This window comes from Hemiscyllium ocellatum, chromosome 31 (assembly GCF_020745735.1).
Source record: "Hemiscyllium ocellatum isolate sHemOce1 chromosome 31, sHemOce1.pat.X.cur, whole genome shotgun sequence".
In the NCBI taxonomy this organism is placed as follows: Eukaryota; Metazoa; Chordata; class Chondrichthyes; order Orectolobiformes; family Hemiscylliidae; genus Hemiscyllium; species Hemiscyllium ocellatum.
Window position 1 is genome coordinate 18,137,436 of NC_083431.1, and position 16,795 is coordinate 18,154,230.

A 16,795-nucleotide genomic window follows, 5' to 3' on the forward strand; every position below is an offset into this window, starting at 1 on the left:
AAGATGGACTGTTCCACATATCCTACGAAGAAGCAGGCATAGCTGGGGCCCATGTGGGTGCCCATGGCAACTCCTTTGGTTTGGAGGAAGTGGGAGGATTGGAAAGAGAAGTTGTTCACAGTGAGGACCAGTTCAGTCAGTTGAAGGAGGGTGTCAGTGAAAGGGTACTGGTTGGTATGGCGGGAAAGGAAGAAGCGGAGGGCTTTGAGTCCTTTGTGATGGGGGATGGAGGTGTACAAGGACTGGATGTCCATCGTGAAGATAAGGCGTTGGGGACCGGGGAAGCGAAAATCATGGAGGAGGTGGAGGGCGTGGGTGGTGTCCCGAACGTAGGTGGGGAGTTCTTGGACTAAGGGGGACAGGACCATGTCGAGGTATGCAGAGATCCTGGACTAAGGGGAACCCAGATTTCTCCAGTTTCCTCATTTCCCCTCCCTCCACCTTGTCTCAGTCGAATCCCTCGAACTCAGCACCGCCTTCCTAACCTGCAATCTTCTTCCTGACCTCTCCGCCCCCACTCCACTCCGGCCTATCACCCTCACCTCCTTCCACTTATCACATCTCCATCGCCCCTCCCACAAGTCCCTTCTCCCTACCTTTTATCTTAGCCTGCTGGACACACTTTCCTCATTCCTGATGAAGGGCTTATGCCCGAAACATCGAATTTCCTGTTCCTTGGATGCTGCTTGACCTGCTGTGCTTTTCCAGCAACACATTTTCAGCTCTGATACTCCAGCATCTGCAAACCTCACCTTCTCCATCTGCATGATCAAGGTGAGGGAATCAGTGAAAATACTGTCACTAAGTGTCAGCAGAAGGTGATACAACTCTCTCTGGAGATAGCCATTGCTTAACATTTGGGTGATCCCGATGTTACTTTCCATTTATGAGTCCGGGCCTGGATCCTGTATATCAGCGACACACAAGAATTGCAGAGAAGTTCTGTGAGCAATGTTTGACCTTGGAAATTCAATGGGAGGGCTGTTGAACAAATGTTAGTGTCCCTCATGAAGCTGGGTGTTCACACAAAACTCGCTTTGGCAGCACGTTTACTAAACTTGGAGCAATACAGAGAAGATTAGAATGGCTCATCCACAAGGATTACATCTTTGTGATTATATTCCATATTTAGGACCCTGTTGTGATGCAGTGGTAATGTCCTTATCCCTAGACTGGGGGGTCTGGGTTCAAGTCTCACCTGTTCCAAAGATGTATAAAACATCTCTGAACAACTGGCTTAGAAAAAAATAGTTTAAATTAAAACAAAACTCATGTAAAATCAACTTCGATGGATCTGACATTGTTTCCAGATGCCATCTGCATCAGATCCCTTGTTTTAACCATCTATCACTAACGTTCCAGAGGACGACAAAGTTTGTGAATGCAAGCTCAGTGGTTTAGCACTGCTGCCTCAGGGTGTCAGGGCCCCTGATTCGATTCCAGCCTCAGGTGACTGTCTGCCTGGAATTCGCACATTCTCCCCCGTGTCTGTGTGGGTTTCCTCCGGGTGCTCCAATTTCCTCTCAGTCCAAAGATCTGCAGGTTAGGGTGGATTGACCGCGCTAAATTGCCCATGGTCCAGAGAAGTCCAAGCTTGGTGGAATAGCAATGTGATATGCAGGCTGCAGGGATAGGGCAGGGATAGGACGGGTCTGGGTGGGATGCTGTTCAGAGGGTCATTATGGACTCAATGGACCGAATAGCCTGCTTCCAGACTGTGGGGATTCTATGACTTGTAAAACACTCTAAAGGTCTCCTTGAAGGGGGACAGCACTGCTGTTAATGACTGAGAGGATCTCACTCTCAATCCTTCAAAATAGCATCAACTTCATAAATACATTTTGAATTGAAACACTTTAACAATGAGGCAGAGAAGGAACGGAAAGGAGCAACTCCTGAACTCAGGATCTCACCACCGAGTGGAACATTCTGTCTCTCTTACCCAAAAAGCTGCAAGTTGAGAATCAGCTCAATCACATTCCAACTGATCAAAGATTTAAGAGTCATCTTAGGTGTGTTCAATTTGTTTGCATGAGTTGTACGACTCTTTGATCTTTTCCTGTGTCTGAGGTCTTCCTCTTTCACTAACATCTGACGAAGGAGCAGCGCTCTGAAAGTTAGTGTTTCCACATAAACCCTATGGACTATAACCTTCTGTCGTGTGCTTTTTGACCCAAACACATGAAGACCGACAGCAGAAACCAGGGGAGATGCCGTCCTTGAGTTGAGGGAATGCTGTTGATGGGTATTGTTTAGATTTTGTTGCAGATGAGAATGTATACACTAGAAACAAACTGGTAGCGAATATTTATTTTGAAAAGGAGGAAAACTGTTTAAATGCATCTTAAATATATTTGCCATGCAGAACAAAACTAATCTGAAGTAAGAATAACTACTTTGTATTGATCTGGCAGTTCAGAATTGACAACATGCTGAGAGCAGTATTCTACACAGTTGCTAGCCTACAAGCCAACGCATGAATCCACCTTGATGCATGTTCACTGAAGCAGCGATTGGAGTGCCGTTGAGTATTACATGGTATAACACAAATTCTTTCATCTTCTTTCATTGAAGTAAACTGTTTGCAATTCAATTGCTACCTGACTTGAATGCAGTAGTTCCAATTCACTCTAAGGTACAGATTGGCATTTTATTTAGCAGTGAAAAGTATAATATTTCAGGGAAATAGCTTCATGTACAAGGGCTGGTTGTTATGTCTTCAAACAAAACCATGAAATTGTTTTCCTTCCACCTCAACAAGTTGTTGCAGTTTTGATTTAACATCTCGAGAGACAGAAGCTACTTCAGTACTGATGAGGAGAAAGTCACTTCTCATTTTCATGTTCCATAGAAAAGACGAAACTTTGGTGATCCCAAGCCCATGTTCTTAGACACCTGAGCTCATAGAGTCAGATTTGCCGTGAACCAGCAATGATTTGTCAGCCTCACTAAACAGGTGTCCAGAAGAAGGAAAGAGAAATAGAAGAGTTTCCATTCATACAACATCCTACATGGTCACTGGATGTCCCTCAGCATTTTACAGTAAATGAACGACATTTGAAGTGTAGTCAACAGTATATTGTAGGAATGTATGAAAACACGTTGAGTTCCTCTTCTGTGGTTCTCAATGAGAAACATTGTCGAGACGGATGAGGTCAGTGGCTAATTTGACTCTTACTACATAAAGAGTGCTCAAGTGAAATAATGGTGAAACCTCAGCTCTTGCAGCTCTGAGATAAAGAAGTGAAAGACAAGCTGAACACATATTTCTCAAAGCAAAGATGAACTGCTTTTCTGACCTTTCCCTGTCATGGCAAGATTTGATCTGCAACCAGACAATGAAAGAAGAACAAAGTTTGGGAGAAGATTTGTAGCTCGGGTGCTCGTTGTTGTGGTTCTGTTCGCTGAGCGGGGAGTTTGTGTTGCAGACGTTTCGTCCCCTGTCTAGGTGACATCCTCAGTGCTTGGGAGCCTCCTGTGAATGTTTTCTCCAGCATTTATAGTGGTTTGTCTCTGCCGCTTTCGGTTGTCAGTTCCAGCTGTCCGCTGCAGTGGCCGGTACATTGGGTCCAGGTTGATGAGTTTGTTGATAGAATCTGTGGATGAGTGCCATCCACAGTGTCATCCCTTCGTCTCATCTTTTCTTATGAAAAGATCCCAGCCTTCCTAATCTTTCCTGAAGGGTATAACCTCTCAGTTACATATTATCCGAAAAAAAGTTACCTCTGCACATTCTCCAATGTTTCTTTCTGTTCTCTCTATAATGTGGTTACAGAACTATGCATAGTACCCCAAACCGTGACCTCACCAAACTTCCCTCCTGGTTCATTGTAACTTGTTTGCTTTTCATTCCTCACTCTCTGGAAACGAACTTGAGCACTTGTCTGCTTTATTATTGCCTTATTAATCAGCCTCACCACTTATTGTAATCTGTAATTAATTATTCCCGTCATCTGTGCTGCTCTACTCCAGACAGACAAGTTTACATAGCACTTCCTATTATAAATGAGGATATAAAAAATCACAATGAGGATGTAATAATATGTGATCATTAATGTGGTGCTTCCCCCAAGGTTCTTGTCCCTAGCCATGATGCAGAGGGTGAAATTTAATGAAATTTCAGTTTGGTGATGGAGGATGAAATCTGATCGAGCAGATTGGGATCGCAACCCAGTTCCAATTCCACACGGATTCTTCATTCAGTTTGTGATGGGAATGTCCATGGATAGCCTGCCCACCTCATTCTCTGGGGCTCTTTAATTAATGCCTTAATGCCCATTCAAGGGCCTCACCTTGCTGCTGCTAATATTAACCCAGAAGTGGAAGGGAGACCAAGGACCGTGGCAAGCGAGGGATTGCTTGTTGGCTTCAGTGAGTGGGCACTGAGCTGGCACAGTACCTGCTTGAGGAGCTTGGCATTGAGAACCCAACTCCTACCCCAATATGCAAGTTTTGAAAGTCTCTGTGTGATCCTTGCAGCAAGGAGTGGTATTAATAGCTCACATCTTTAATCACCAGTGACTATCTACTTCACAGAGCAATTAGCTGCCCTTGGTATTGTTCAGGTGTCTGTTGAATTGTACACCAGCAGGATTTCCTATCTTCAAAGAGAAGACATTACAAGAGGAAATTAGAGCAAGAAAATAGAATTTTTGTTTGCTTTGTTAATGTGCTTCCCATTCCATCAGAGCTTAAAAATCAAAGCAGGTAAAATGTGCACCCTTGCAACCTGCTTTGTTGGACTTTGTTCAGCATTGTAGAACCTAGAACTTACAGCGCAGTGCAGGCCCTTCGGCCCTCAATGTTGTGCCGACCTGTGAAACCAATCTGAAGCTCATCTATCCTGCACTATTCCATTTTCATCCATATTTTATCCAATGACTATTTAAATGCCCTTAAAGTTGGCAAGTCTACTCCTGTTGCAGGCAGTGTGTTCCACACCCCTATTACTGTCTGAGTAAAGAAACTACTTCTGACATCTGTCCCATATGTATCACCCCTCAATTTAAAGCTATGTCCCTTCATGCTAGCCATTGCCATCACTGTCCACCCTATCTAACCCTCTAATTATCTTATATATCTCAACTAAGTCATTTCTCAGCCTTCTTCTCTTTAACAAAAACAGCCTCAAGTCCCTCAGCCTTTCCTTATAAGACCTTCCCTCCATACCAGGCAACATCATAGTAAATCTCCTCTGAACCCTTTCCAAAGCTTCCATATCCTTCCTACAATGCAGTGACCAGAACTGTATGCAATACTCCATAGTGCGGCTGCACCAGAGTTTTGTACAGCTGCAGCATAATCTTGTGGTTTCAAAACTCAATCCCTTTATAAATAAAAGCTAACACACTGTATGCCTTATTTGCAACCCTAACAACCTGGGTGGCAACTTTCAGGGATCTATGTACATGGATACCAAGGTCTCTCTGTTCATCTACACTACCAAGAATCATACCCTTAGCCCAGAACTGTGTTTTCCTGTTGCTCCTCCCAACACAGATCTTGTGATTAAAGCTGTCTGATGGATATCTGTGAAATATTTAAAGTGTTAAAACCTACATCATCCTGAGGGAAATCTATTGACTAGAAAAGGAATGAAAAAATCAGGAACTAGCAGATGTGTTAAATTAATTTTTCACAACAGTCTACAGGAATGGAAGCTGCGGACAAATTCCAGATTCAGGCAAACTAACCTGGGAATATAGAACACATGCAGAGGTCAATATAGTATACATTTTGGAATACAAGTCTGAAAGAATTAAAGTGCAAATATTTTCATGCAACAACATTTAAAATAATTCCGTGAATCACCAAAGTGTGGAGAATGAACATACTTGTCACCTTAGTTTAATGTTGGAGGTAAATTACTTCCAACTTCAGTTTTCTCCCACCCTTAATGAAACTTGTTGACTCTTATTGGAGACTGTTCAACTTGTGTTCATTCATTTGTAAGGACAATACAGGAACAGCCATGAACTGAAAGTTGATGATGGAGAGGTTAAAGAGGGTGTAGTGGTGAAACCTGAATCTATGCATCTTGATGATATTGTACAGGTACATAAGATTGATGGGGGATAATATAGGAACATGGAAGGTGGCATAGGAAGAAAAGCTGCTGTCGTAAATCTGTTGTAGACAGACAGGAGGTTGGAGGAATACAGCAAGCCAGGAGGTGCAGAATTCGATTTTCAGGTATAACCTTTCTTCATGTCTTGAAGATGGGTTACATGCAAAACATCGACTTTTGCACCTCCTGATGCTGCTTGGCTTGCTGTGTTCTTCAAGCCTCCTGCCTGTCTACTTTGGATTCTGGCATCTGCAGGTTTTTTTTGTCTCTAACCATAGTCAATCTGTTGGCTGTGTGGAATGGGTAGGAATGAAACCATGTAAGGACATGAGTGAGCTAGGCGGGATATCAAAAATGACATGGAGAATGAGAAGCTATAACTTGTCATAGTCACAATTACACAAACAAATTTGGAAACAACAGTCTAATGTTTTTGAAAGGATTTGTGGAAGGCAGTCGTGTAGTGGTCATGTCACCAGTCATCTGGAAATCAGGCTAATGTTCTGGAGATATAGGTTTCAATCCCATCAGGCCAGATGTATAAATTTGAATTCAACATTGACATGGAATAAGGAGATAGCCCTAATGGTGTCCATGTTCATTGTCATAAAAAATCCATCTGGTTCACTAATGTCCTTCATCATCGAATCCCTAGAGTGTGGTAGCAGGCCATTCAACCCAATACGACCCTCCAAAGAGTATCTCACCCAGACCCGCCCCTATTACTCTACATTTCCCCTGACTAATGTCCCTAACCTTCATACCCCTGAGCACTATGGGCAATTTAGCATGGCCAATTCACCTGACCTGCACATCTTTGGACTATGGGAGGAAACTCACACAGACACAGAAGAAAGTGCAACCTCCAAGCAGACAGTCGCCAGAGGCTGGAATCAAACCCAGGTCTCTGGAGCTGTGAGGCAGCAATGCTAGCCACTGAGCCACTGTGTTGCCCTCAGGGAAGGAAATCTGCCATCTGGTTTGGCCAAATGTGATTCCAGACGTACAGCAATGTGGTTGACTCTTATTGCCCTCTGATCAATTGGGGATGGGAAATAGATGCTCACCTGGCCAGACATACCCACATCCAATGAATGAATAGATAAACAAAATTAAAAACCTGAACAAAATTTGCACAGAAGGTAAAATATGATCTGCTGAGTTATTAGGAATAACAATGATATATACAACACCAACTGGTTAACTGAATTCAAAATTGACTCCATTGTGTGTGGGACATTGCAAATTGGGATTTTATTGAGGTTTAAATATTGCAGTGTAAAATGCCTTATGTAATTCTGATGCCATACCAGTATCATCTGGGCGGATCTGAATTACAGAGATATAAATCCAGTTATTGTGGTTTCCACTTAGCTACGTGTGGGAATCAGTGGGGAAGTTTTAACTTTAATGTTTAAATCATAAATTGAAGTCAGGTATAGTATGTCCTCGAGTAAAATGAATTGATTTGATCTTGAAAGCAATCGAAATCTATGACTCAATTACGCTATTTGTAGTGTCTCAAGACCTGGAACCTATTAGTCTCAAAAATGTTCTTTCCAGTATCATTTCAATTCCAGCATCAAATATTACTGTTTGGAAATCTAGGCCATGTAGCCGAGAAGAGTTTCAAAACATTGTAAAAACATACCTCACCTTGACCAGTTTCATGAACAGCTGAGGGGTGACCTTGCAGGGATTTATAAAGTCATGAGAGCCATGGATAGGGTGAATAGACAAGGTCTTTTGCCTGGGATAGGGGGAATCCAGAACTAGAGGGCATAGGTTTAAGGTAAAAGGTGAAAGATATAAAAGGGACCTAAGGGGCAACCTTTTCACACAGAGGGTGGTGCATGTATGGAATGAGCTGCTAGAGGAAGTGGTGGAGGCTGGTACAATTACAACATTTAAAAGACATCTGGATATCTTTGAATAAGAAGGGTTTAGAGGGATATGGGCCAAGTGCTGGCAAATAGGACTAGATTAGTTTAGGATATCTGGTTAGCATGGATGACTTGGACTGAGGGGTCTGTTTCTTTTCTGTCCATCTCTATGACTCTGACTGTCACCTTTTATAAAATAAATGGTTCTTTATGTTTGAAATAAGTCACAGAGGCTGGTGTGTTGTCACTAAGTCACCCTTCATTTATATGTACACAGTACACTGGCTGTGACCCTCCAGCTGGGAGGCAGTCCCTTAAGTGAGGACACTCTGAATCCCCTGTTTATAGCTGTCAGCCAGAGCTCCCAGATTGGACCAGGTTAACAACCCCCATCAAGGATCTCACAGTCAGTAAGACTGGTTTTAATCACTACAATGTTATAACATTATCCAGTGTCATTTCAGCATGAAGAACCCTGCTCACAGAAAGGATCACTGGTTCACTTTTAAAAATGTTTTGTTGGGTATTAATAGGGAAGACATAATTCTACTTACAGGCCCTGCTGTTAAAAGTCCAATCCTAATTGCAGAGGAATTATAAAAACAGTCTTTCGAACCGAGGAAGAGAATTTAATATGGCATGACAGTGAGAATGGAGTTTTAGGGGTCTTGTGCAGAGAAACTTTCGACAATTTCTGCAGTGTTTCAGTTTTATTGGGTATTCCATAGAAGCTTAGAGATTGGAGGGGCTCAGTCAATCTGTCCTAGGTTTGCTGAGTCAGATGGTAACTGAGAGACACCATCACTTCCTTAGAAAGCAGCACCGAGAGAATTTCCTTAGTTATAGACATAAAGAGTCCAACCAGTCCACGCCAAATGTAATCCAAACTACACTCGTCCCACCCGCCTGCTTTCTCCAACTTTTCCTAGTCATGCATCAATCCAAATGTAATATCCACACAAGCAGACAAACATAGCCTCGTTTTAATGCATCATTCAAAAGACAGCACCAGCCAGTGCACTCAGTAATGCAATGGAGTGCCATAGCTAATCTTTGTGCTCAAGCCCTCTAGTGGGATACAAACCTGGAATATGCTGATTCAGAGGTTAGCATGGTATCAACTAAGCCATAGCTAACTCACTTGAAACAGAAGACTAAACTACCACTTCAGGATTTTCAATGGTGTTGCCTGTACTTATTCTATTTTAACATTAATGTGTAAAGTGGGCCAAATTTTCGGTTATTATGACCACAGAGTGCAACAAGGTGACAAGTTGAAACCAAATGAGGGATAATGAGAAATTAGATGGAATGCAACGAGAGAGAATAAAGTGACAAAACATTAAGTGACATTAACATAATTTCCAGGTAAAACTTCAAAATTGCCTAGCTTAAAGGCATCACCTGGAAGATATTAGCTCATGCTTAGTTGAAAGTTGCCGGTGCAAAATGGTTTCACCATTTGTTTTGTAACAAAAAAAATCAATGCTTAAAGATTAATTGAGCCTGAGGTATTTGAACAATATGATAAAGGAAATAAAAAATGAGAATTGCTATTTTTGCTGATATCAACAAGAATTTCACTCCTGGAAGCAATCAGTGATAGAAATTGATTACAGATGGTGTAGAAAATCTCACTTTGGGAATCAGTTATGTTTTTGGGGTATTGTAGAGATGGAGCTTTACTCTACATCTGACAAGTATAATATTTATCTTTGGAGTGGCTGCACTTTGGGTGCAGTAAATGACATTTTCCATCTGCCATTTCAACGATCATAATTGGGATTGCTGGTAAAGTTTCTTTTCAGAAAGGAGAGAAATCATTCAAAGATGGGGAGATTTAGAATTGAGAGTAGAAAATATGAGTATTTGAGAAGCAGAAATAAATAAACGCTTCCTTCAATTGGAATTAAGTTGTCTGTGTGGGAGCAGTGAAGAGACTGTGATTAGAGTAATAGCATTTAATAGTTAGGTCCGCAAGCCAACAGCCAAATCAAAGCCATTGATGCGAGTTGCCATAAATGCCAAATCCCAACCTGCAACAGTTTAAAAATTGAGAAAATGAAATGTTTTAAGAATACTTCAAGAAGTACTTCATAGGCTGAGAAAGGCTTTGAGTGTGGTACAATTGCAAATTCTTTCTTTGTAACAGTGGAACCACATCCTAATGGGACTTAACCACAGAGACCAGACAGGTCTGACCTTCAATCCTTCCCTCTGTGGTTGGAATTGAATGTTGGGACAATTGGGTGGGGTACAGGGGTGGAAAGGACTAAATATTTCCAGGGTCCATGCTCTGACAATCACAGCTGAATATGACCAGGAGTGGCCATCTCCTGCTGCTGGTTTTGTTTCTTTGTACATTCTTGATAAGTCAGGGAGTAAGGCGGGTTTGTGGAGTCATCACAGCAGCTGTGATTTTATTAGATGATGCAGCAGGCTCCTTTGGCTGAACAGGCTACGAACACTTCTCACTTGTATGTTTGAAACTCTTTCCAGATCACAGCTCAATGACTCCTATTGCCAACTGCCATTGTCAGGATGCAGAGAGGGGCCAGAATTAGAACCTTGTGAAACTCCCTTACCTTGGATCAGAAGGCACTGAACTGTATCCGTGCTGATAAAATTGGTAGCCCACTGTTAATCGTCAACAAGAAGACACGACATTGGTTAATTAACTCTTCCAATCTATTAACTAGATTGTCCCTGAATTTTAGTAACACTAAGCCAGGCATTTTTCATGTAAAATGAAGAATTTGTTTTATTTTTAAATGAATGGAGCACAATTCTAACTTTTCAGGACCATTTCGAAGCCTCTTTTAAAGCTCAGTGGGAACTATCAAATGAGATCCCACCACAAATGCTTCCATCTGGACGTTAATCGATGTGTTAGCTCCGGCTTTCCCACACTCATTCCTATGGAAATCAATATCGTGCCACGGCCCCTGAGGCATTCCATTGTAAAATAAGAAACTGCCTCCTGATTACTGAGGACTCTTATCATCCCTGTGCCCCAGAACTTAATTCATTCAATCAGCATCTTTGAAATGATTGGGGTCTGATTTGTCTTCTGGTTAGCTTTCCTTATCTCGGCCAGGCCGATCATTTTGAGGAGTTATCCGAAACATTGAGCTAATCATGACTGGTTGATGATGATTAGTCTGTGAAATTATGCAGCCCAGTGAGATTTTGATTTTAATCTGTTTATTACACAGGGTAATTTTCTTCCCTTACGTCAGTTAAATTGAAATCTGTGTCTCTGCATGTTTGTGTTACAGACTTAGATTTGTCTGGTGTTCATTAGGAGATCAAAGCATTTAGGATTATTCAACTGGCCTCAAAATTAGAAAGCTTTCTGAATGGAAAGCAAGATTTGAAATTCTGTGTTCTCACAACTAGAATGAAGGGATTGATTCCATTCACTCTAACTTTGCAGGCAGCACAGTGGCACAGTGGTTAGCACTGCTGCCTCACAGCACCAGAAACCTGGGTTCAATTCCTGCCTCAGGTGACTGACTGTGTGGAGTCATTCACATTCTCCTGGTGTACTCTAGTTTCCTTCCACAGTCCAAAAATGTGCAGGTTAGGTGAATTGGCCATGCTAAATTGTCCGTAGGGGAATGGGTCTGGGTTGTGCTTTGGCAGGTCAGTGTGGACTTGTTGGGCTGAAGGGCCTGTTTCCACACTGTAAGTAATCTAACTGACTGATCATTGCAGGTCTCTTTTGGTAACACTGCTGCTCAGAGACACCAGGCTGCTTTCACTGGACAACTATTCTTTCTGCTATAAATAGTCTTATCAGTCCTGCCTTCCCTGCTGTAGCAACATACCTTATTGTAAAACATTGAAAGAACAAAAAAATTGAGGTGTGCTAGTCATGCAAAGGTTAATGAGAGTGTGGATGCAAGTCTTATCATCCAAGGTTATCACCAACTCTAATGCCTGTGGTCCAGCAAAACACAATGACTGATTGATTGAGGTTGCTCTCTAGAGCAACAAGAGATTTACAACCTTTCAGTTAGCCACAGTGAAAAGTATGGAGAGGTGGACCAAAGACCAGGTTCTTCTGGCAATGAGCCTGATCCCATTCTGAGAATCTCAAGGCCAGAGATTGAAGATGTATTGCATTCTCGATATTAATATGAGGGGGAATGGATCAAATTCAAAAGCCAGAATGCGTTTCGATCCCTTCAAGCTTAAGATGACTCATTTCTGCACATGACAATGAACGATCAACCAAGCTTGTGCATCGGGAGTCAGATTTTGACAAGATAAATGCCCCAGCAACATAGCTGCAGCGTGTTGGTTATGACACTGTCCAGTTGAAAAGGAATGTGATTTTACAATATTAAGTAGGATCTCACTTCTAACACAATAGGATTCGGCAGTATATTGAGGCAAACAGTTCTTTGTTGAAGAAGGTGAAACAAACTGTGTATGTAAAAATAGTTAATTGGAGTCTTTGTGTAGCTTTCTCAACAAAGAAACAGCCTCAGGCACAAGTTTGTGTCAAATTGTTTGTGGAACAGCTCTGTGGCGAAATGCCTCATGCCAGATGGTTGTCAGGTCAAAGTCTAATTTTGAATAATATCCAGCTGCCCTCGGTGGACAACATCTGGTATTTCTTGGCCTCAGTCCTCATTGGCATGTTTTGTGTTTCCTGGTGGGGGTGAGGAAACCAGCAGCTCATTCCATCAGCAGCTGGAGGAGTGTTGGAGGAAAGGAACTGCAGCTCCTGCTGGTGTCCTTGCCTTTAACTGGCAAGCTGCCATCAAGGAGTGTCAGTGAACAATCTCAGAGATAGAAAATGAAAGCCATGGTCGGCATGGTGGCTCAGTGGTTAGCACTGTTGCCTCTCAACTCCTGCCTTAGGCTACTGTCTGTGTAGCATTTGCACTTTCTCCCCGTGTCTGCGTGGGTTTCCTCCCGCAGGCCAGGTGAATTGGCCATGCTAAATTGCCTATAGTGTTGAGTGCATAAGTCAGAGGGAAATGGGTCTGGGTGGGTTACTCTTCGGAGGGTCGGTGTGGACTTGTTGGTCTGAGGGGCCTGTTTCCACACTGTAGGGAATCTAATCTATCACACGCCAAAGCAGTTATCTCCCAAAATATCTCACTGCTGTACCTATCTACTGTATACTTACAGTCCCTGGACCGTATAATAAATAAATGCCAGCCCAGCAAACGATGCTCACATCCAGTGCATGAATAATTTTGAAAAAGTCTGTGACAAAGAACTGCAGATGCTGGAAATCTGAAACAAAAACAGACATTGCTTGAGAAACTCTGCACGTCTCACAGCATCTATGGAGAGAAAGCAGTGTCAATGTTTCTGATCCAGTGATCTGAAGAAGGGTAACTGGGCTCAAAATGTTAACTCTGTTTCCCTCTTCAAAGATGACGTGAGACTTGCTGAGTTTCTCCAGCAATTTCTATTTATGTGTCAGATACTAGTGACATCAACTTGGGGAAATTTGTTGTTTTGCACTAAGGTTCATTTCCAGTCAATGTGGTTGCCATTATAAAATATTCAAAGCCAGGATTATTCGGAGAAACAAAAAATCCCCAGCACTAAAATTCCACCTGGGGTTTTTGATCAGTTCATTATGGTTTTCTCCTTCCCTTTCCACTTCCCTCCCCAGCTGGACACTAACCTTCTCTGGGGTCTGCAGCTCAGGGTGTATTCGAGATAGGGAGGGCAGACTAATCCTTGGGGGGCAATTGTGCCATTTATTGAGCCAAGCTGTCACTTAAAAACAAAATCAAAAGTACAAAACCAAGGAAAGAAAGCAAAATATTTGCACTCTGTAGAGAAAAGCAGAAGTTGTGTAGCTTCTGATTTGCCTCAGTAATGCTACCTTTGCAAAGAAAAGTCCAGAATTTTTGTTCTGTTGTTTTGAAAAATCCTCAGTCTGAAAGGTACACACCTACAAACTTCCCTGACACAACAGGAATTGGACTCTGATTGACCTGAATTTTGTAGCTGAGCTCAATCCTACATTCAATTGCTAACACAGCTGACAATTAGGATCCTTGACTCTGTGTCCGCTCATCAGCACTGGTTAGCTTTTGGTTTGGGGATGTCATTGTTGCTAATATGGAATATGTGATAAAGCTCAGGGTATGCTCACCAGGACCAGATTTAGCATGCTTGCCTTCATTGCTTGGACCTTTGAGTATAGGAGTTGGGAAGTCATGTTGATGTTGGTGAGACCTCTTCTGGACTACTGTGTCCAGTTTTGGTTGCCCTGTTATTGGAGAGGGGTCAGAATAGATTTACCATGATTAGATTAGACTTACAGTGTGGAAACAGGCCCTTCGGCCCAACAAGTCCACACCGACCCGCCGAAGCGAAACCCACACATACCCCTACATTTACCCCTTACCTAACACTATGGGCAATTTAGCATGGCCAATTCACCTGACCTGCACATCTTTGGACTGTGGGAGGAAACCGGAGCACCCGGAGGAAACCCACGCTGACACGGGGAGAACGTGCAAACTCCACACAGTCAGTCGCCTGAGTCGGGAATTGAACCCGGGTCTCAGGTGCTGTGAGGCAGCAGTGCTAACCACTGTGCCACCGTGCCGCCCATGACTGTGCCACCGTGCTGCCCATGATGTTGCTGGGATTGGAAGGTTTGAGTTATAAAAATAGGCTAGTTAGGCTGGGACATTTTTCACTGGAGTGTAGGGGGTTGAGGGGTGAGCTTATATACATTTCTAAAACCACTAGGAGCATAGATAAGGTGAATGGCAGGTGTCCTTTTTCCTGAGGTGGAGCTGTTCAGATCTAGAGAGCATATTTTTAAGGTGAGAGCAGAAAGTTTTGAAAAGGATAAGAAGGGTAACATTTTTACACAGCGAGTGGTTCGTGTGTGGAATCAACTGCCAGAGAAAGTGGCAGTTGCAGATATATTTCTCATGTTTAAAGATTAGATTACTTACAGTGTGGAAACAGGCCCTTCGGCCCAACAAGTCCACACCGACACGCCGAAGCACAACCCACCCATGCCCCTACATTTACCCCTTACCTAACACTACGGGCAATTTAGCATGGCCAATTCACCTGACCTGCACATCTTTGGACTGTGGGAGGAAACCGGAGCACCCGGAGGAAACCCACGCAGACACGGGGAGAACGTGCAAACTCCACACAGTCAGTCGCCTGAGTCAGGAATTGAACCCGGGTCTCTGGCGCTGTGAGGCAGCAGTGCTAACCACTGTGCCACCGTGCCGCCCACTATGGCTAAATGCATTAATAGGAAAGATTTAGAGGGATATGGGCCAAATGCAGGCAAGTGGGACTAGTTTAGCTTGGGAACATGGTTGGCCTGGACTAGTTGGACTGAAGATACGAGTGTATGGACTCAATGACTATGACCAGAGAGGTTACTGTAAATATGACCTGATTCCCATTGATTAAAATAATGTGCCTACTCTCGTGCTAGGAGATTAAATTCCTCTCTTTTAATTTTATGCTTGTTTATTTTAGCTCCTTAATTATTTCCATGCCTTGCGCTCTGCACTTTGTTTGAGGGAGTGGACATTGAGTCAATCAGAGCTGTGGATTCTCTGGGGGAATGGTTGACCCTTTTACTTCCTTCCTCATTTTTGACCAGTGATTCTGTTGGTAATATTCAGTACAACATAATAAGATCAGTTGTTTGAGCGAGGTTGCCAGGACTATGGTTGGAATGTAGACCAATTCATGATCAACATAATTTGCATTGAAGGGATTAGTCACCGAACCACTGAGTTAGATAGGTTCAACCACAAACTCCCTTAGTCATTGTGATGCTTTGGCAGAGAGAGACTGAACTGAATATTTGCACTCTCTGGAACCCTTCCTCCTTCCTGACCAATCCTAGTCACCTTGTGTAAAGTGTGGCAAGTCTGTTTAGTTAAAATAATATTGGATTGCAGTTTGTTCCAGAACCTAAGGCACTGATTATATCAGCTACTCACAGAATAGGACAAAACTAGGAATGTTCTGTGGAGGTAAACAGATACAAAGCTTTTATTACCGCACAGCAGCAGGTGTTTTACGTGGACTGCATTCCTCCCAGTCTGTATTTTCAACTTCTGCATTTTTTTTAGACTGGATTCCCTACAGTATGGAAACAGGCTCTTCAGCACAACAAATCCACAGCGATTCTCTGAAGAATAACCCATCCCAAACCCATCCCCCCACTCTATATTTACCCCTGACTAATGCGCCTAACACTATGGGCAATTTAGCATGGCCAATCCACCTCACTGGCACACCTTTAGAATTGTGGGAAGAAATCGGAGCAAACATGGGGAAAATGTGCAAACTCCACACAGTCACCTGAGGCTGGAATTATTCCTGAGATGCTGCCTGACCTGCTGTGCTTTGACCAGCAACACATTTTCAGCTGTGATCTCCAGCATCTGCAGACCTCATTTTTTAATTGAACCCAGGTCCCTGGCACTGTGAGGTAGCAGGGCTAACCACTGAGCCACTATGCCACCTATTTTCTAGCTCTTTCTTATCCTCCCATCCAGCTTTTTGCTGGGCTAAGGTTCCAAAGATGCTCCTCCGATAAGTGACCATTATTTACACAGGTGCTTCGGTTTGGTTTGCCTGCCTTCACCTGATGAAGAGGCAACACTCCGAAAGGTTGTGATTTCAGATAAACCTGTAGGACTGTAACCTGGTGTCATGTGGTTTCTAACTTTGGTTCGGTTTGGTGCAAAGCCAGGTATTTGGCTAACGGCTGGAATACTCACAGCCGAGAATGAGCCAAACCTCATTAGATACTCACCGTTCACTGCATGGGCCACGATGCAGAGATTTGGAATGAATATTCAGGGTTGTATTT

The 16,795-nt window shown here is 43.0% G+C and overlaps 1 pseudogene; it reads left to right on the forward strand.

Annotated features, from left to right (window-relative positions):
- The first annotated feature begins 1,032 nt into the window (after positions 1-1,032).
- On the forward strand, positions 1,033-1,131 carry LOC132830622 (U6 spliceosomal RNA; annotated as a pseudogene).
- The last annotated feature ends 15,664 nt before the right edge of the window (positions 1,132-16,795 follow it).